The 22,089-nt window shown below is 38.1% G+C and overlaps 1 long non-coding RNA gene across 2 annotated transcripts in view; it reads right to left on the reverse strand.

The window, feature by feature from the left end:
• Window positions 1-22,089, reverse strand: part of LOC140706385 (uncharacterized) — a 100,537-nt gene that overhangs the window by 67,785 nt on the left and 10,663 nt on the right. For both annotated transcript variants that reach the window (XR_012086025.2, XR_012086026.2), the window contains exon 3: window positions 15,700-15,768. This is a non-coding gene — a long non-coding RNA (uncharacterized LOC140706385). The remainder of the gene's footprint in view (window positions 1-15,699; window positions 15,769-22,089) is intronic.

Raw genomic sequence — 22,089 nt, forward strand, 5'->3', positions numbered from 1 at the left:
TGTTCATTGTGCCACATATATCTCATAAGCCTACAGATCAGTTCAACATTACTCTCATGGGGGATTATGATTAACCCAGTGATGAAAGTGGATTACATGTTTTGCCACAGTTCCTAGAATGTTCCACTCGTACTCATAAGCTTAGGGACAAATGCAAGGCAAGGTTTTGCATGGGGAAAGCAGAATGTTTTCTTGAGACTTCCTTCTTGGCTGAGGGTTTCTGGGAATTGTTGTCCAAAACAAGCTTTGCCCATTCTTGCCCACCTTATTTGGTTCATATTTTTGCAGAAGTGAATTAAAGTGCCTGGCTGGTACCATTTTAAAAATGCATATGCATGTATCCACTGATCCCTTAATCACTGTGGCCATCCTGGCTGGGAAATCCTGTGAGTTGCGGTCAGAAATAAACTTTTCCAAGCTCATGAGTTCCAGGCAACTGGGGAAAAAAGACTGTGGGAATGCCCTCCCTCAAAGTTTTATGTGCGGGGAAAACAATTTTTGTATAGAAAGAAGACATATTTTTAACAAAGCAAATATGCATCTTTTCATTAGACCAGTCCAGGAAGAGATGGGAGGCTATGAGAGAATGATGCAATGTTAATTCTGCTATGATTTTTAAAAAGATGATGATATGTATTCTACTTCTAGGCAGCATGGGAGAAGAACACAACCCCATAGGTTCTCAACAGTTCCCTAGGGGAATGTTCAGGAAAATGCTTAGCACTGTTGTTCCTGGGTTTTTGTTTCTGCTAGCTTTGCAAAAATGCGAAGGTGAGCAGGTAGACAGAAGAAAGCTGGCAGTATCAGAAAAAAAGTATTTGGGGCAGCATTTAAGTGAGAAGGATTAGCTTGCATGATGTTGATTTATAAATGGCAACAGCCAATCCCTTACATTCTGTACTACAGTCATCTCTCCTCCACAGTAATTCCCAGTGTTGCCTTTTGAAAGCCCTTGATACTCCGTTAGCCCCGAGGTATAATGTTTGATAATATAACTACTGCTTCTGTCACTGCATTTTGTATGAACACATTACATGTGGCCCAGAATGGTAAAGATTTATGTATGGGTATGAAAAATAAAAATCAGCATTGATTAAAAGCCCCAGATAGGCCATCCAATACTGCCCAAAGAACATCAGTTATTTTGCATTTTGACGTGGCGATTGATAACTCATAAATGCAAGCAGGAATGACAAATGCGGATGGAAACTGGCTTTGACAAAAACGATAACAGTATCAGTCTCGAGGGGCGATGGAGGTATAAGCAGGAGCTGTTTAAAATATTTAATCATTTTATGAAGGCTGCAAGATGTTGTTTGACCCTGAAGGAGTGTGAATGTCACATGGATCAGAAATTGCCAAGTCTTTGAAGTGAAATAAAAAAAATTGTGTTATTATAGATCCTTCTTGACATCCTATCATTTTTGTATAGGATTAAAAATATGTATACAAAGCTCTAGATAAAGGACTCTTGCGAAATATGTCTTGGTTGAAGGGAGGGGGGAAGTAAAGACGTACTGTTGTGAATTTTTACTTCACAATCTTAAAGCGTCTCTTCTATTCCTCTAGAATGGTATGAATAGATCCAGCAGCCCCTGGTTAAAAAAAAACTGTATATTTTCAACTACAGGGCAAATTACATTTCACTTTTGTTCTTGTGCATTTGACTCTCAGTTTCTGAGGGGAAAAAAACCTTTTTATTCTGAAATTTAAATAAATACTGAATGTTACGAGTGGGGGTTTTGTGCATGTGTTCACATAGTATCTCTCTGAATGATTGTAGTAATATTTACAGACACATAAGAAAAATTCTACAACTGGTTGCATCTCATATCTTGTCTATGTAACTTTCTAAAAATCTTATCACGTATAATCTCACTCGGTAACTTTCTTGGCTAAATCCTGGCATTTGTCCTGACTAAAGCAGACCCATTGAATTAATGAGGTTTACATCAGTTTTAACTTTTCCCATTGATTTGATGGATCTACTCTAATTGGGATTCACAATTGGCTTTAAGCTTCAAGTTTCCTCCCAGCAGTAATTTTATTGCATAGTAATAAAAAAGGTAAACACATACGAATAAAAATTAATAGAAAGTATTAAGCATTCACAATAAATAAACAATTGCAGAATGATAAAGGCAACAGCCCAATAAATATTTCACTTTCAAAAGTTTTGCCAGTTTTGTACACATTTCAACAGAATGAGTTTGACAAATCTCCATAGGGAAGGCATTTAACAAAAAGCAGATATTAGTATGAGAGTTAAGCTATTTGTTACATGGGATGGCATAAATGGTTGGCCTTAGTTTGTAGGTCTCAAGTCACTGGTGCAAATGGGGTGTAAATAGAGAAGCTGTTCTTTCATAAAGCTGTTCATCCTTTCCATGATTAAGATTTGTTGTCCAGCATGTCCAGACTATGCTGGCTAGGGTTGATGGGAATTATAGTCCAGCACATCAGACAAGCATCTGGCTAGGGATGGAGGTACTATTTCAAATACTAAACCAATGCAAATCCATAAGTCTCAGCAGAATCACCAAACACTGGATAACATATAAACCAACACATTTTGTTTTACACCTTTTTTCTTGCTTTCTAGTGTGTTGGTTTATATATTTTGTCTTGGAGATAATCTGATTTTATTCAAAGCAGTCATCTTTTTCACTCCCTTTCCACTTGATCTACAAACCTGTTAAGTCAGAAACATTCTTATTTAAATCTGTGCTACTTCCATTGGGTAAAATCAGTACACTGCTGTTCAGATTGGCTTCTGCACAAGTAATGCAACTGGGTCTCTCTGTAATGTTATTACAATTTAATTTGTTGATGCTCAGGAAAATATTGTTGAAGAGGACTTCCATTTAGTCTTTATACTGGTCTTGTCCCTATAACCCCGGTCCTCCACAGATCAACCTAAGATGTGTATTTCATCAAAACAACAAATCATTAAACTCTGGCATTTAATTTGCTTATTTGGAGATTGTCATGACTATCTGCATCATTTCCTTTTCCTCCTATTTAATGTTTGCTTTCCAATTACAGATGTTTCACTTCAACCTGTATTTGGTGACCTGAACTAATATTCCCTGCCAAGGACTAGCTAAGCTTCTTGCTTGCTGTGTACTGAGGCTGCTGTACATTGTTTGAGCTGGTAGGAAATTGCACATATTATCAGTCCAGAGTACAGTGCGGTCACAGTTCTTTGTGTTTCCTGCTGAAGCTGATCCTTTTATTTGCTTAGGATACTGGTGATGCTTTGTTCGGAGCAGCAGAAAGGTTTTAGCCTGTGCTCATTTACATGTTTCATTGACTGCAGCTAAGCGCACCGAATAGACGATCGGCAATGAAGCCCATGGAAAATATTGCTGTTACCACCGCAGCCTGCTGCACCTCCTGCAGCAAATCTGCGGTGTAATAAACCTTTGTCCTGCAGTATATAGAGAGATCTGCATCTGTATCTGGAGAGACCCCGAAAAAGCAGTAGTAGAAAAATAGTGTGGGCTGATGGCTCTTCTGAGCTGCTAACCAGTCTGTGATCTTTGGGGTAATACTTTCTTACCTTTTCTGGGTAATCAAATATTAACTGATATAATCATATACTCATCAGACTCTCTGTGCATTTCAGTTTCATTCTATGAAATCGGAGATAGTACCGGAAGGGTGACACATCCCTCATTAGCTCACCCCAGCCACCCCTGATATTTTCATTCAAACATTTTTTCTTCTTCTGTCCACTCTCCCATCACACACACTATTATTGTACCATGTGAATTATGGGCTGTTACATGATTCCTTCACTCTTTTTGTGGGTGGATGAAGTGCTTGTGACCAGCATTCTTTGATCACTACTTTCCCATTGATCCATGATGTTCTCTAAAGCTTATCAGGAGTATCATCGTAAATATACTATGTCACTAGTAAGCAGGTTCTCCTAGTGCTTTCTATTCTCATCCTAATTCTTTCTACTATAAATCACTAACAGACTATAATATTCATCCGCACATTGGGTCATCTGACTCTCTGAGTGAAAGATGCATCAATGTCCCCATGTTTCAAATAGGGACAAGTAGTCTGTGGTCTTGGTTGGCTTGCTTTGTACCGTACAGTTACAACTCTCTTTCAAATTGAAGCTTCTTTTTATCTGTTTGGGAACTTTCTCTTGTCTTTGAAACATCAGAGCATATAGTCATTAAGACTGGGAAAATAAATTCTGCTTTTTGTAGCCAAATTAAGGGAAGATTTGTTTTTAAGCTACCAAAGAAAAAAGTCAACAGCAACACAACAACAGCTTTGTAGCATAAAACAGGTAAACTTCTCCCAGTTATTTCAAGATTAAGCTTCAAGGCATCCATACCTGTTCAATAAAGGCGAGGGCGTTGCTTTGAATCTCATTTTGGTGTGGATTTTGTTCACCATTTTTAGTGTGGCATTTATTTGATTCTTTAAAAAAAATTATACTTATTGTTTTTGGATTTTAAGTATTGCTTTTTAATTATGTAAGACCCCTTGGGTTCTCTTTAAGGTGAAGGGGGGATAACAAGTATTTTAAATAAATACATAAGTAAGACTGTTTCGTACAGAAGGAGGCCCTACATTCTTCAAGGCATTACAAATTTCCCTTCTTAAAGGATGCTGGTCACTTCGTAAAGTTTTTCTTCAGGAAACACATTCTAGGATCTGATGCATTCTACCAAAGCCAGGGCAGCATAAGGGGAGATAGATACCTGTAATTTTCACCCCATAATTACCATTCTAATGCATTGTCTACTTTCAAAAGGAGATAGGATTGAAAGCTAGAACCACAGCGTTAATAAAAGCTGTAATTAAAATGGTACGATTTTTTAAAAAGCGTTCCTTATTTGATTGTATGAGGGATTGAAAATGGAAATCTCTCATCAGCTGTCCATCGACCCATCAACTATATGATAGTTTCATAAATTTGTATTTTGTATTTGTTTATAGCCTGTTTTGGTATATGTGTTCTTATTTCTTTTAGAGTAAAGCCAAATGTCCCAATTATTAAAATAACATTTAGATATTAAAAATTCTAGACTATAAAAAATAAGACATGAAATATTGAATGAATATTCAGTTAATAAGTACAAAATAATGAATTTTACATGTCACACATTATCCTGTTTGAGGTAAGGTAAATGTGTCTTCTTTTTTCAAATCTAGACTACAATAAATGAAGACAAAACATTTTAAGTTGATATACTCCTGCAAATGTGAATGGATTTCAAATAGCATCTCCAAAAAAAATTACCTTCATTGAATTATGAATTGCTTTGCCCATAGCCTCTAATTCACTGTGAAAATACTGGAAAACCAGTGAATTAATAAATCAACATTTATTGTTCAAGACATGTTAAATGAGTAGAGGGTTGGAATAGCAAAATGAATACAATCTGTGACAACTTTTTATTTTATCATCTTTATGAACAAGCTTCCGAGTAGCACAAAATTCTTTGTGAGATAAAAATAAAAAAAGTAGTTGAATTCTCCAGAGAGGTAACACTTCAGAGTGTTATTAAAGCACATGTTATTTTAATTTTCAGCCCCTATACACTGCTGTGTCATCAAGAAACTGGCATCAGTAGGTTCCAAGTACTGTATAGCTATTCTACATTCTGCATCAGCACAAACATTTGTTGGAACAAGCAGTAGTTTGGTGCTGCCATTACACTGGGAATAGAAATCATTACTTGACTCTGAACAGCAAAGCTATGACAAGAATGAAAGCAAAATAGTAGATATTTTGTATATCCTGAACCATGGATAGAAAATGAAAGGCCCACCAATGTTGCAAATCCCATTGCCCTTCACTATTGACTTTGCCAACTAGGAATGGTGGGAGTTGCAGCCCAACAATATATTGAGAATTACCTACTGCCCCTCTGCATGTGAGCCACCAGATAATCCCTGGTTCTGATTTGGACATCAATAGGTGCATGTGTACCTTCTTATAGATTACAGTTTACAAACACAAGTACAGAGAGCCTGACTCATACAGGTTAGTGATTGTATTAACTTGTCAAGATACATAGTTTTGTTTGCATAGAGTGTTAAAATAATTAAGGAGGGTGTAGAAAAAGAAGCCCTGAAAATGAAAGTCCTTTTAAAAAGGAGGCTTGAACAATAGTTTACTATAGTCATTGCAAAACAATTAGCCAGCTCTCCAGCTGAACAATGTCACTGTACCATAACAATGCCGACAGTTGAACATGTTGATGTCGCAAACTGTAAATAAAGATGTGGCGTATGCAGATCTCATAGCTTGCACTCTCTGTAGTTCCAGTACCTTCGTGTTCCCGTATTCTGGTTTTACAGTATTCTGGCATTTAAGAACCCTAGTACAGCAGCCTTTATTCCCCAAAGCTTTGCAAAATTTTAACCAAAACAATGACATTATCGTTATAGTGGCAGCTTGCCAGATTCTGAGATACAAATCTTTGGAGTTACAGAGACTGCAGGGACAATGGAATTTCGTATTAATTTTTTTTTTCTTGGTCCTCCAGACCTCTGTATCTTCAGGCCCATAGAGAAATAATTGTTTATAGTTGGAAGAGAAGGAAAACAACTGAAAGAATTATAAATAGAGGCAGATAAGACACATACACCAATTCAACTTATCACAAAGCAGCTTCATACCATGTGACACACACCAGATACCAAAAACAATATTTAAGCAGAGCAGCAGCAGGCTTCATTTCCACAAACCAGCAACACAATATCCATAGATTCAAACTAGTTTGGCTGGGTAACCACTTAGAATTAATGTTTGTGTTATTAATATGCTTAAGTAAAGGTAAAGGTTCCCCTTGACAATTTTTGTCCAGTCGTGTTCGACTCTAGGGGGCGGTGCTCATCCCGCTCTTCAAGCCATAGAGCCAGCGTTTGTCCGAAGACAATCTTTCCGTGGTCACATGGCCAGTGTGATTTAGACACGGAACGCTGTTACCTTCCCACCGAGGTGGTCCCTATTTATCTACTCGCATTTGCACGCTTTTGAACCGCTAGGTTGGCGGAAGCTGGGACAAGCGACGGGCGCTCACTCCGTCGCGTAGATTCGATCTTACGACTGCTGTTCTTCTGACCCTGCAGCACAGGCTTCTGCGGTTTAGCCCACAGCGCCACCACGTCCCTTATATTAATATGCTTAGAGGCAAAGAAAGTCATTTTCTTAAACACACTTTTATTCTTAAGAACTTTAATACAGTATTTTAGAGTAGTATTCTATGTTTTAGATGTACCTTTTAACCCTATAAGCTCTTGCATTTTTAGAATGTAACTAAAACAATTTTTGACATTTTATTATAGTTTTTATGCATCTGTATTTTGGATTGAATCTCTATTTTGGATTAAGTATTTACCTGCAACTAGAGTTAGGTTTTCATATATTTTTAAGTATTTGTGCCGACCGTGAGTCTTTTAGATGTTTTCAGACTTAGAAGTATTTTTGTTCTTATGGAATATAGAAGCAATGTAGGCAAAGCTGATATTCCCTGAAATTATTGCAATAATGAAAAAATTTATACGTTGATAGATGAACTTTGATATGATTGTCAATGAATTTCTGGTTTCATTCTAGAATTAACCTTTAACTATAATAAATGCCTGCTGTGACAAACACAGCTTCTGATTTTTCCCTAGAGGTTTATAAAGTTATGTAGGACTCAGAGAGATGTTAAGGCATCAGTATCTCCTGACCTGACAAACTGATTGAGATTATGATGATGATAAAAACTGTAATACACTGTCCATCTAGCCCTGACATCAGTGGAATGGATCAATAAAATCATTTAAAACTGAGGTCTTACAGAAGGACATTTATTAAACTCTTCCCACCTGATTTTTCTTTCTTTCTATATTATTATGTAATCACAGACCCAAATTAAAACAGTACAATGATAGACCAAAATATCATCATCATCATCTTAGAACTGCAGAGCTGGAAGGCACTTTATGGATCATTGAATCCAGCTCCTGTCAGGGAGGCACAGTGGGGAATCAAACTCCCAGCCTCCCAAGATGTCTAAACCACTGAGCTATAAAATAATAAAATAATCATTAAAACATACATATATTTAAGAAAAAGAAGTCAGTTAATAGTAAGAGGTGTTTTTTTTTTACAAGATATTGAAACAGGAAGCAGAAACTTGGCCACAGAGTCTGTGATTGTTTGGTTTATACCTGCCAACAAATATTTCCTATACCATATGAATAGCCTTTTCTCAAAATAGGACATTTCCTCAAAATAGGACAGAGAAATATGTTACGCTCTTCTCTGACAAGGTTAGATACAAACAAAATATGGGCCAAAGACTCAACTACTTTATCTCCATGGGCACACAGCCAATCTTCATATGAAATGATGTAATAGTGCCTTTCAGATACTGCTGACCTGAAGAAAGAATGCTGGTATTTGGAGATAGTGAGTTTACTCAGATACTTAACATGCTTAAGAAACTCAAAATTTAATCCAGAATGCATGGGAGTACAAGATCTGGGGGCACTTGATAAACCTACGTCTTTGATTTGTTGCTCTAAGATGGGTTTTATAATATGATGACCCTCTGTATGGAGAAAATAATAAAAAACAAAGTGAATTGAAGTTATTAACAAACCCCTTGAACCAGGAATTAATAGAAACATCTTTCTTGCAAGAAATAAAAGTAACCCATGGATGGGTCAATGTACACACCCTTTAACCAATACCAAAAGCCCTACAATCCGCAGAAATGAAGCCAGCCTGCAGTTGTAGTCCTGCAGAGGAAATACACATAGGTATTTCAAAAAGTGAGCTCAACAAGTTTGAGAGAGACTTTTAGCACCCGAATTAAAATCTTCAGTCCATATTGTAATAATGTATAACAGTTGAGAAAGAATATTTATCTTAACTACCTGTAAGGCAACAGGAATGAACTGTCTCCCCTCGGTGTAAAATACTGTACCCTAAAAACGTGCTAAACATATTATCTGGTTTGACTATTGGAATGTTATGAAGAAGGCTGTTCTATCCTAAAGCAAAGGATCTCTAGATACACTAGACAAATGCACTAAACCTGAATATCTTACTAGTAAAGAGGACTAGTAAAGAAGAGGATCATGATAATTAGGAAGTGTTGTTGGAAATCCAGAGGACCTCTTTCTTAAGGCCTGAAAAACTTGGGAGTTCATTCTGCAGGAAGAATTCATCTTGCACCTGAAGAAGTTTCAGCAAGCTGATAGGTAGACAGTGGTAGCCTAGGTAGTGAGGGTCACTTGCTTCCCTACTTGTATGGCTTTCATTCACTGTAAAGCAAATCACACAGTGCCTTAACTGTTCTACTAGTCCCCAGTTATCTTTTAGATTACAAGGTTGCTGGGTAATTCTGAGGTGTCATCCAAAATTAACATTTCCAAGCTCTGCTATTTTCCATGCTATAACTTTGACTCCACATAAGTCCTGTTTGTGGCTCTAAGTATGCCACTGATGGACGCAATGGCTGCTTCAACCTTGAAAGTAGTTTCCACCCACATTTCATTCACAATCTCATTTTGCTTTGCATTATGAGTCGTGGGCAACACATGTGGGCAGTTTTAATATCCAACATGCACTTGTTACAAGGCCACAAGGGTTCTCCCAATAACAGTGCTTTCAAATCAATTGCTTTAAGCTTCATCAGTTCTGTAGAGCAGCAGCAAGGTGCTGAAATAATTTGTCCCCAAGATTATTCTACACACAGGTGCGACCACCTGTGGGACAGTCTGGTGCTACCACAGCTCACACTTAGCAGCCTTTTAGTAAAGGGCATTTGGAAATAGAGGACGCAATCATTTCAGACAAAATCCTTTAGGAGATGAGCGGCAGGTTTTCAGCTGGAGCCTGATGTCTCATCAAAGGACAAAGGAGAGACGGCCTCATTCACTTCTCTCTTCCGAAATTTTGTGTGTGTCTTTTGCTTTTATCTCAAATGCTTTAAGACATGGCAAAAGTGGGTCTTTTTAAATCACTATGGGCTTGTTTACATTTACATTTGCCTTGCAATAAATCAAATGAAATTGATTTAGAAATCATGTGGTAGTCACATGCTATTGGGCTGGTATATATGCATCCCCTTGAGAAAACTTTTAATCCGCTTCTAAGTTGTGCTGTATCTCAGTTGAGGGGGCTACACTGGCTTTTAGAATCATTTCATTTGAGGCTTTGTCCTGTGCCCACCCGCCCTGCCCACACACTGGCCACTCACCCCTGCTGCTGAGGTGAAGTAAGGGAGGGAGGGAGAGGGCAAAGCTGCCTTTCCCTTTAGAAATTTTGGCTCCTTTTAAGAATGCTAAGGCTGTTCCCATTTGTACCCACAGAACACACCACAGAAATGATGGGTGCTGGGCTTTGCAGTGATGCAAAAACACTGATCCAAACATGGATCCTCATGATTTTAACATGGGATCATTCCTAAACCACTGTCCAATCTGTGGGCAGAGATGGTGCCAATGACCAATTCAACATTAAAATCATGTGGATCCATGAGGAACTGTTCCTTTTTTTCCTGGCCCAAAGACAGCTCTTCACTCCTCCAAACCTGCATTGGACTGGCCATGTCCTCCTCATCCTCTCAGGCTGCCTATGCCAGAGATGGGCATAGTGTGTGTTCTTTGTCAGATGTTTGCTAAACATACTTCCCAAAACTTGCACTGGACAATGCTCTAGTCTAACTTTCACCTCAAAATGCTTCGTTTCCGAGTCTAGCTATGTTTTCCCCTCATGGGGGAGTGCTCAGTTATATGAGCTTTTACCTCATGTCTGCTGTAGGAAAGCTGAGGCAGACATTTACCTCAGCAAAACTGAGCTCTTTTTCAGCTCACAAGTAATCATATGCAAAAGAATGAAGGGATCAAGGCCACGTGAGGCTTCAGAGACTTTGAAGATTGCTACAATGGCCAGAATCTGATTGGAATTCACCCAAGTTTTGCATAAGTGGCTGCAGCTAATTGATGAAGTTCCAGAGTGTGTTTTGGATGCATGCTGGATCATGTGTCCCATTAGACAATGGAAATGTGTCCAGCCATTTACTCCTAGCACCCAGATCAACACATCTTTTGCTTCTGTACTCTTCTGATCAATCCTTTTTTAAAACCAGGAATATTTATATTTATTTATTTATTTATTGGACTTATATACCGCCCCATAGCGCCTGGGGGCCAAAGAGCAGCTCACACTTCCCCTTATGGATAGTTTGGCCTCTGAGTATCAAACTTTTGGTGTAACTAATTTAATGTCACTTGCTTAATTCTTCCCTAGTGCTCTTTCTCACCTATCCATAATCCCTGTCCTCATCAAAAATCACTCTTAATTGCATCAGTGGGAATTATTCTACCTTTGTTATTTCTCTATTATATGTTGTTACCATCTCTTTATTTTCTGAGCTTTTAAATAGTTTCCCGCAACCCCATAAATGAAGGGAGAAAAAATGAAATAACAAATATGCTATTTGAGAAAAACACGTTTATTAAAGAAAATTTTCCAAAGGGTAAGCAAGGTGCTAGACCTGATTTTGGACCGCTTTCAGGGTTCATGGTGGAAGAGATGCTCTTCTTTAAAAACAAAATCCAAAAGTTTTGCCCACAAAACATTGCCAGTGGTAGATCATGGACTTAACAGTGCGTACTCCCACCCTCCTTGTCCCAGTCATGGGGCACCTATAAAAAGTGTATATCAGAAACAAGAGCTCTTGGATATCCCAGTCTTCTCTCTGGCATATCAGTATTCTATGCTGAAACATTATTTGTTTAATTTGTATGTAAACCCTATCACTTGGGGGAGTCATATTCATCAAAAATTGAAGTTCAAAATGCTGAACTGAGAATACTGATCTGACAGCAATACAAATACATTTAGTGAAGGCAAATGTATGCTATTACATATTTGGAAATTAATGCAAACATCTATATGTTAAATGGTGTGGATTGATTAAAATCAGCATGATTAAAACTACTGATTAAAATCCTAAAGAAAAACAGCTGGTTTAGATACTGATTGTAATCAAGTTTTCATTTTTCTGAGAGTGCAGTTCTGTGTGTACTTTTATGGAGTACATCCCATTGAGCATACAGAACATACTGGGCCGACTTCTAAGTAAACATCCATAGGCTTCTACTGCACTTCATTTATGAGAAATAATTGCTTGCTAGTATGATTTTTGACTATATATTACCAAGAAATTTAATCTAGTGGTTTCCAAAACGGGGTTCCCAAATATTGTTGGATTATTACTCTCATCCACTTTGACCACTGACCATGCTGGCTGGAAATATTGAGAGTTATTGTCCCTCAATACCTAGGAACTACAATACATGGTGACCACAGCAGTCATAACAGCACTATAATTCTGGCTTGTGGGATGTACTTAGTTTTTCGCATCAAGATCCACCAAACAGAACCTGTTGTGAAAAACAGACACGTAGGGATGGATCCAGCAAGCGTAGATTCATTCAATCAGCTGGCTTTTTCTTAACTGTTGATTCACCATTCATTCATCAACCAATTCAATGGGTTCACTCTAGTTAAGGCTGCCAGTTTTATTTAGGCCTTAGAAAGAAAGCATTTGAGTGTCACCGACAAGTGTTCCTTCATAAAATTTATTATATCACAGATGTAAACCTCACAGGCCAGAATGAAAAAAATCACAAGTTTTTTAGGCTCTTTATTTCAGATAATTAATAGGCAGTAGTTTAATTGTGCAGATGGATTTTCATCTACTGCTTGAGCTTTTCTGTTGCTTCAGTACTTTCAGTGGTGGACTGGAATTAATTTAATGTATATATATTTTATTGGTTTTCATGTGATTAATGTTTGAGTTTTTTATGTAGTTTTGTATAGGTTTTTAAACTGTTATCATTGTACAGTTTTAATTGTTTTGATCTACCTTGGGACCTCTGTGGGGAGAAAGACGGAAATAATATAAATGAATAGTCAACCACTCATCTCACCCCAACTCCCTTTCAGTTCCATTTGTAAAATTTAAAGGGGGAAAAGAAAAGGAGGGAGGCAAAAATACTGTGGTATTTTAAAGAATAAAAGTTTATTGTAATCTGAGGTTTTGTAGAGCAAAATCCATGTCCAGACACAAGGAGTGACCTTTGCAGTAATCCAGAAGATAGGTATTTATTATGGATTCACTGCAGATAGACACAAACCAACTTGCAACACCCACCCTGTTTTTAATGCATATTGTACCATTCTGAAAGATACCCAAGTTGGTGTAGTGGATAAAGTGATGGAGCCAGGGTTCAAATCCTTGCTTAGCCACGGAAGCTCACTAGGGGTGCAGAACTGTTAAAACAAGTCCTTAAATATCACACTTACCTTGAAGCCCTCTTAGGGTTGGTATAAGTCAGTTCTGACTTGATGTAACACTCCATTCTGAGCTGTTTTTCTGTGCCTCCCTGCTGCAGGCCACAATCTTCACCTGTCTTCATCTATCCTACTTTGCCCTGCCCTGGAGCCCTTTCTGCTCATGTTTTGAGAGACAGTTGTGCAGATATGGAGGCACAACCACTATCCAGGTTTGTGACAAGGGCTTGTTCCTTTCTCCATCTCCATGCTGTGTTGCCTATTCTCTGGCGGGATTCTTTAAGTTCAGGTTGAGGGCCAAAGCTGAGCTGAGTGAGGCACCACATGAAGCTGAAGCAATCACCAAACTGAGCAGTATATGGGTGGTTTTTTTTTCCCGAATGTAATGACTGTAGAAAACTTGGATGGCCAAGAGCCTATGTCTGTAATCTTTTCCCAAGGTTCTACCGATGGTTGTGGTTTGTATCCTTTATTTGGTAAGCAATAATTCTCTGTCTCTTGTCTCTTGTCCTAGCACTGCTGTTAACTTAGAGGCTGCTGATTCAGTTCCAAAAGGATTAGACTGACCAATCCTTCCTTTTTGTAAATATTTGTGGTATAATCAGGAGATATGGGAACATTTGTTGCACCTACATGGAGTTGCTTTTGAAGAGTCAAGTACAGTAGCTGTTATAGCCAGGCCTGCCTTTACCCAGCTTAGCTGATGTAGACGTTGGCCATCATTTCTGAGGAACCACAATTGAGGAATATTCTGCTTTAGGATATCAGATTAGTCTCATCTTTGATTAGCTTTAAAAGATAACTTCATGTGGAATGACTATTGATAACTTTATACTAGTTCTTTTACTATCTGGGTGTTTTCAAGATGGTATGCTCTGTCTTTAACTTTATTATTTGATATGAGATTGTTTTGAAGATGTATATCACCTTTGGAAACTTTTGGGGCATAGAGGTAATTCTACTAATGTTTAAATAAATATTTTGGTTCTATAAATTCACATATATGTGACACCACTGCAGTGCCTTTGACTATTACTGCTGGGTTCTTTTGTTTCCAAAAGGGTGAGAGTCCGTTGTTATTTGGTAGATCTAGAGTGGTCTAGCCACCTAGAGTGGTCTAGCCGCCTAGAGTGGTCTTAACCGACCAGATAGGTGGGATATAAATAAAATAAATTAAAAAAGATCTCCCTCCCTCTTTGCTCACATTCTGCACACTGCAACTTACTTGAAGACACATGGAAATTTATGCAAAGATAAGGTATACTGTACTACTTAACATAGTCTGATTTTGCTTGTAGACTTCCCATAGTCTCTGGTGTCTTGTACAACATTAAGCATCCTGGTTAATAATTCAAAATGTCTAATTCTTAATCCAAACGAAGTAAATATCACCACAGGAGTTTTGAGGAAAGTGCAAGAGAAGCAAACAAGCTCAGGGCATCTAGAGCTCTTAAAAAGCAAAGATGCAAAACCTTTTCAGTCAGGCAGAAAGCTGCAACTTTTGTCTTTTTCTCCATTCTCACATAATTCTTCCATTTCAATGTCCCTGTTATGTACTACAGATAGTAATATGTGATTATACAGAAGTGAAGTCTCATAAGAAAATGAATGAAGGTGCCTAAATTATTCTGATATAAAAAGATGGAAGATTCTCCTTCCCCCTTCCTCAATGCAGGGGAAAAATACAGTACCTCTTTTTTCTTTTAATAATGGCAAACAACCTCCTACAAAGTCAACTCCGTTTTCTGAAAGTCATTGCTAGTTTTATAATTTCTGAGTCATTAGATAACAGATAGAACTCCACACTTAGTGGTTTCAAATGTTTATGGTCTGCAATTCATTCTTAATGAGCTCTCTCCATGTCTTTATTCTTCTTCACACCCTCCTGCTGGGAAATGTCTTCCTCTGCCTTGGCTTTTGTTAATGATTCCACAATCATTTCAGAGCCATTTCTTCTGCCTTATGTAATTCTGACACGGCATAAGAGCCTAGCTCTGCAGCCTCACAGTTGGAAATGTAACCTTTAATGTATTAATTTTTCTTGCTCAACACAATTTAACCTCTGCTGTAGTTTTGAAATTGCCAAGCCATCCAATTAAAAGCCTTCTTTTCAAAGTCCTAAAAGGCCTTCCCCAATATCCTATTTCCATAAGCTACCTTAAAAGAGAACCCTAGCCCCCTCCAACCTGTGCTATGAAAGCTTGTCAGGAGGTTGGTTAAAACCGACAGACAAAAGAAGACCAGCCTAACAATTATTTACATGATGTATGAACACTAAACCATAGAAGTTGCGCAAATGAAAAAATAATAATAAACCCAAAGAAGTAGGCAAAGATGTGTTACTGAATTAAGTGTCTTACCCATGGCAGTCAGGCATTGGCTTGTTTAGGTTACAGCTGTCCACATGAAGATCCAGCCCATGCCAAAAGCTGTAAGAACATGAAAATTAATCACACCAACAAGACGTCACTATGCACTTATCTCTTTTTATTTCACCACCTGGTACTTAATAGAAAACATGCCCAGCACATTGTAGGGCTTTCTGGAGACATTCTGCACCAAGATCATGAAGAAAAGTAATCATTCTTCATGGTAGGGAGGGAGCAATTTTTAAAAATCTGACAACACAGAATCTCCTACTGCTCGTATTGTGACTACTGCTAATGAACATGACCCGGTGACTAGCTGCAGATAGTTTAAAATGCACTGCTTCATTTATTAACTCAAAACTACTCTGATACCACTTTGGTTAAAATAAAACAGTTCTGCCTCTCCACATAGACACACACATACACATACCCCAAGTCATCTGTACTTTAGTTTTGTACTAAAACAAATGCAGTTAAGACATAAAAAAATATAGTGAAAATGCATCTACAAAAAAGAATCCCAGTGCGTTCTTAGAGCAGGCAAACCCAGTGCCTACTACTGGGTGGGGGAGGCAGTTTTTCACCTCTTCCACCACCACCACCACCCCAGGCACCTGAGCATCTCTTCTGTGGGATACGGTACTTTCCCAAATACTGTAGTACCACAGTTGTCCTGAGTGCTATACTGTATATGGGGAAAGAGAAATGAAAGACTTGTGAATCCCAAGAAGGGAATATAAATAATATAAGTAAATAAACTTATAAAAAACAATATCCTTGGTCCATTTGAAAATGCCCTGTCATTTGGGAGCATTTGGAAGTGGAAAGGATAAGGCAACATGATGATGAATCATTGCACGGTGGATTTTTCTGGGAAGAAAAAAGCCAACTATTGTCGATCATGCAGAGCTGCAGCTCCATGGAGCCATTAACATGTAGTTATCAATAATTTGATACCACTATGTGGGATAGTATCATTTGTTATTTCCCCAGTGCTATTATTTCTTAAAGACACAGCGTATACATTGAACTACAGCAGCAGTTCATTCATTTAATTCCATGGTGTTAAACTTGAGAAAAACACAAGCAAATCCTTTTGGAGGAAATGGAAGCCTTATGCAGTCCAAAATCTTGTGCATCATAGGTACTATTAGGAAATATACAAATAGAACATGGAGGCCATCGCCCTATTTGCACTACTATCCCACAGAGATTAGGGCTAGCATGTAGCTATTGTGATTAGTATCCTTCCTCACAGGCAAAGAAAATAACAGAGAGTTCACTCTCTGTTTGTGTGATCATATATTTAAAAAAAAAAAACAGACAGAGCTGTGCATCAGAGTTCATATTGGAAATATCTTGGTGTTCTATAGGAAAATCCTTGCAAATTAATTTCGAATCATTTTCCTTTTGAAAATGCAGCCACAAATAAAATCAAAACTAAAACTTAAAAAAAATGTGGGCATGTAACCCTTCTTGGTCTGAAATAACAGGCAGATCTTAACATACAGATAAATGTAATAGCAAGAATCAAAGCTGAAATGCCCATTTCATAAGTGTAAAAACAGTTAACATTTAAACAGATGAATAACTCCACACAACACTGTAAAATTAATAGAGCCTAAACGATAGGTCTCAAAGCTACCAAATACATCTTTGGAGACCATGTTTTTGAAATTGTCATAAATCATTTTTTCCCTCCTAGGTTCTGTTCCCATATACATGGGTTGTTAAGCAATAAATAATGTATGTCACAAGACGTTGTCAACTGATCCAATGTTCATCATCATCATCATCATCATCTTAGAACTGCAAAGCTGGAAGGGACCCTTTGGATCATCAACTCCAGCCCCGGTCAAGGAGGCACAGTGGGGAATCGAACTCCCAACCTCAGGCTCTGCAGCCAGAGACCTAAATCATTTAACTATCCAAGAGTTCTATATCAAAGGATTTTTTGTTACTCATATTGTGCTCTGTTGTACTATTGTACAGTATGTTACTCATATGGTCTATTACATAATGGTTCCTTTTATATAAAAGTCATCCTAACAACCAGATTACTCTAGAAAGGTAGAAAAAAACATTTCTATCAGAAATCTCAGGATGTATCCCCATAAAGAAAGTCATTTCACTCTTCATTTTTATTTGCAAGTATGTTATTCGATTCTCTAACCGAACACAACTTTAAAACTTTAGTTACTATCATGCTAAGTGAAAGACAATCATGCACATGAAAACAGCAAAGAATAAGAGCTGCCTTTAATTTCCCACAACTGCAACTGGTCTACTTTGTAGCAAAGCTCCTCTCCTCTCATATATAGCTGGAGCTTAGAAAAGCGACCCTGTGTTTTTACATCTTTCCCCCCAGAATCTCGGACATTCCAGCTGGAGGATTCCAGAATTCCTGTCCGAAACATGTGCTGATATACCAAGCACCCCAAATTATCAGGAAAATCATAGCATTAGGGCTGAAATCCTGTTGTGAAGATGCTCATGTGCAACAGGAATGACATCCGCAGCAGCAGCATATCACTGTTGATGAAAGGCCTCCTTCAGCAATTTCATACAGTGTATGAGTCACATGCACCCTAAAACTGCCAAAAGGCAGCCTTTCATGAGTGGCAATTTGCTGCTGATGACATCATTCCTGTGGTACACAAAGAGCTGCACAAAAAGATTTCAGCCTATCAAGGCAATCTTATGCATGCTTAGTCAGAAGGAAATCCTATGGGGTTCAGTGAAATTTGCTATCAGATAAGTCTATATGGGATGGTAGTTTGACATTGCTTGCTTGCTTGCTTGCTTGCTTATTTATTTATTTATTTATTCATTCATTCATTCATTCATTCATTCATTCATTTATTCATTCATTCATTCATTCATTCATTCATTTATTATACTGCCTTTCTCCTCATTCCCACCAACCTAGCGGTTCGAAAGCATGCAAATGCAAGTAGATAAATAGGGACCACCTCAGTGGGAAGGTAACAGCATTCCGTGTCTAAGTCGCACTGGCCATGTGACCACAGAAGATTGTCTTCGGACAAAACGCTGGCTCTATGGCTTGGAAATGGGGATGAGCACCGCCCCCTAGAGTCGAACACGACTGGACAAAAATTGTCAAGGGGAACCTTTACCTTTACCTTTTTTCTCCTCATAACGAATCCCAGGTGGCTCACAACAGTTAAAACTAAACAACGCTCAGAGCCTTAAAATACTATGCAAAAAACTATTTTTAAATCAATCAAATGTTCTTGTTATGTAAGAACCAACGTACAGTAACTCTAACAGGGACTTCAAGGTAAATGAGATATTTAAGGAGTGGTTTTACCAGTTCCGTCCCCCGCTCCAGTGAGTTTTTACAGCTGGGTGGGGATCCTAGCCTGTCATTCTACTGCATGACACTTCAGTCAATATTAAAACCTAGATTTAAAACATTTTTTAAAAGGCTTTAAAATATTTTAAAAATTCTAAATTGAATAAATAGAATATTCCTCTGACTATTTATTGCTTAAGAGTCTGTCTGAAAGGAAAGTATTTGCCTAACAATGGAAGGAAAAAGACATGGCTAAAACATGGCTATGGATGTGATTTGGCTCATCTGCACATGCTAAATAATGAAGTACTTAAAAGAAATACCCATGAAATGATGAGGTTTTTTTTTTTCTTATTCTTGATCTTAGAGAGAATGTGTGCATTTGAATGGCCTGCTTTTCTGTAAATGTATAAACTTTGAAATTTTGGTCACTACAGTGCTTTTGGATGGACTATTAAATAATGGAATCATTGGATATTTTTTCTTTTCTTTTTTGTCAGCAATCATTCCATGCCCACAGTGTGTACTTAGCTTCATAAAAGAAAAAGATGCTAGAGAATTTTTTTAAAAAATTGTTTGCTGCCTCCCACACTATAGACGAGTTTTCTCATGGGGACTTGAGAAATCTACATACACAGAATCACTGTGAGGAGACTCATCGTCTGAATCATAAACAGGACGCTGGTGAAATTTCTTTTCTTCTTTTCTGGTGATTTTTTTTTTCATATCCTCATTAGTAACTAGCAACATCTATAAATGTTATACAGTCAAATATAAATGCAGAATGCAGGCTACATTAGGACTGAAACTCAAGAAATGGTGTAATGGAGCTGCCAGCCTGAGATATGCCCGTCTGTGGGAAACCCTTTCATTAGTGGAAGAGATGACATTGGCTGCAGAATAAAGATGAAACTCGATCTGATGTTCTCTTGCTGGAATACCACATGGGCTGCTGCTAATTATGAAGCTGCTTGATGAGCAAACAGTTCTCCAGATTTAGAGCATTACAGCAGACATCAGTCAATTTGTAATTTAAAGGCCTGATCAAGGCAAAGCTTTTGCTGCATTTAGCATAATACCCACCACAGTAAAACAGGAACAAATGGTGGAAATATTTTCATACCAAACAATGGTTGCCAGCTTTGGGGAGAGGGGCACCTGGGCATTCCTTAAAGGGATCCATCTGAGAAATTATTCATATCAAATTATGCAGCTTGAGTCCTAAAAGCTGTGAGTGTGGTTGCACTTGTAGAATGGACATTTTATGCCCTTTCTCCCTCCTGCAGTCCCTGAAGCTACTCATTTTCCTGTAAAGCAAATCCTAAGGGAACTGTATGTAATAGAGGTCAGGGTACGTAATTGAAAAAATAAAAAATATTGGCCTAACAAACAACACAGAATTTGAATAACTCTCCCCCTTTCACCATTCTGAAGGAACTCAACCCTGAGTGCTCACTGGAAGGACAGATCCTGAAGCTGAGGCTCCAATACTTTGGCCATCTCATGAGAAGAGAAGACTCCCTGGAAAAGACCCTGATTTTGGGAAAGTGTGAAGGCAAGAAGAGAAGGGGACGTCAGAGGACAAGGTGGTTGGGAGGTGGCATCAAAGCTACCAACATGAATTTGACTAAACTCCGGGAGGCAGTGGAAGACAGGAGGGCCTGGCGTGCTTTGGTCCATGGGGTCATGAAGAATCGCACACAACTTAACGACCAAATAACAACCCCCCCTTCAGCCAATAGGATAAGAAACAAGAGAGTATGTATTCATTCATTCATGCATGCATTCCACCCCATTAGTGTAAAGCACTATTCTGGGCAGTCAACTATCAATGAATCCAACAATAAAAAAGTAACACAACTATAACAAATAAATAAAAGAAGTCAAACAATACAACACAAGGGCACCAGAAAGATAACAGAAAGACAGCAGCAGCTCATGCCCTCTCTCCACACATATGGCCCAAAGTTATCTAGAATGTTGAGGTTACAGTAGGAACAGTCATGGTCCTGATGTATCTAACCTCAGAACTTAGAAACCATTTCTGAACTACATCTCTGGCAACCTCTCAGCCACTGGGCGGGCTTTCTAAGTTGTATGTGAGCTTAGTGCTTTAGTTTTTTAAAAAAAAGAAAGTAACTTTCCAAGCTCTTTCTATAGGATGGCATAGGATGAGGAATTTTAACATTCAAGGCCAATGTAAGATGGTACAGCCACAAATCTTATGATGTATTCCTCAGTGATTGAAATGTTATATTAGCTTAGGGGCATGTGGGGTCACAGCTAAAAACATTTGAAAACTCATGGCCTCAGGCAAAGCCAGCTTGTAAACCAGAGACACTGGCAACCACAATAATTCAGAAACAAAGATAGCCTTGTCAGTCCAAAAGAAAAGGAAAATAAATTGATGGTTGGACAATCCCTTTTTCAGGACTCTTGAAGCTACAGTATTACAAAAAAATGTGACTGCTTTCAATTTCTTCCAGCCTAAGTAGTACAAAAAATTGCAGATGAAAGAAACAGGGAAGTCCAAAAACTGTAGTCCAGAAAGCAGGCCAGTTATTTTAGTTGTGAGGTATGCAGGGAAACATTAAGTCTTCTAAATGGAGACAAAGTCTGAATGAGTCATTGCCTGGTGTAGAGTTATCAAATTACACTTAGCAATGCACACTGAAGTGAAGAGGCAATAGCGAGTTTCTGTTTCTGATAACACAAGTCTATTTGCAGTTGAGATATCTACCTCATGCATAGGTGAAACAACACACAAGTTCTTGAGGGTAACATTAAAGAAGGTGCAAGCAAAGAACTCAAGCAGGTAAAGAGAGGCAACTCACACAGTTCTGGCTGAGAGCTTTTCACTATTGAAAAGCAAACTAAGGATTGTTGCAAGTGAGTTTGAATTATTAAGGGACTGATGTGTGTATTTCTGTGAGTTTACGAGAAAGAGAAGCCATTAGATAATTTACAAAGAGTCATTAAAGGTCTTGGGATAGTGGCTTAAAACTGAGATGAGGAAAATTAATTTTCTTCAACTGCAAGGATTCAAATAGATGTCAGTCTCCTGC

This window comes from Pogona vitticeps, chromosome 4 (genome assembly GCF_051106095.1).
Source record: "Pogona vitticeps strain Pit_001003342236 chromosome 4, PviZW2.1, whole genome shotgun sequence".
In the NCBI taxonomy this organism is placed as follows: domain Eukaryota; kingdom Metazoa; phylum Chordata; class Lepidosauria; order Squamata; family Agamidae; genus Pogona; species Pogona vitticeps.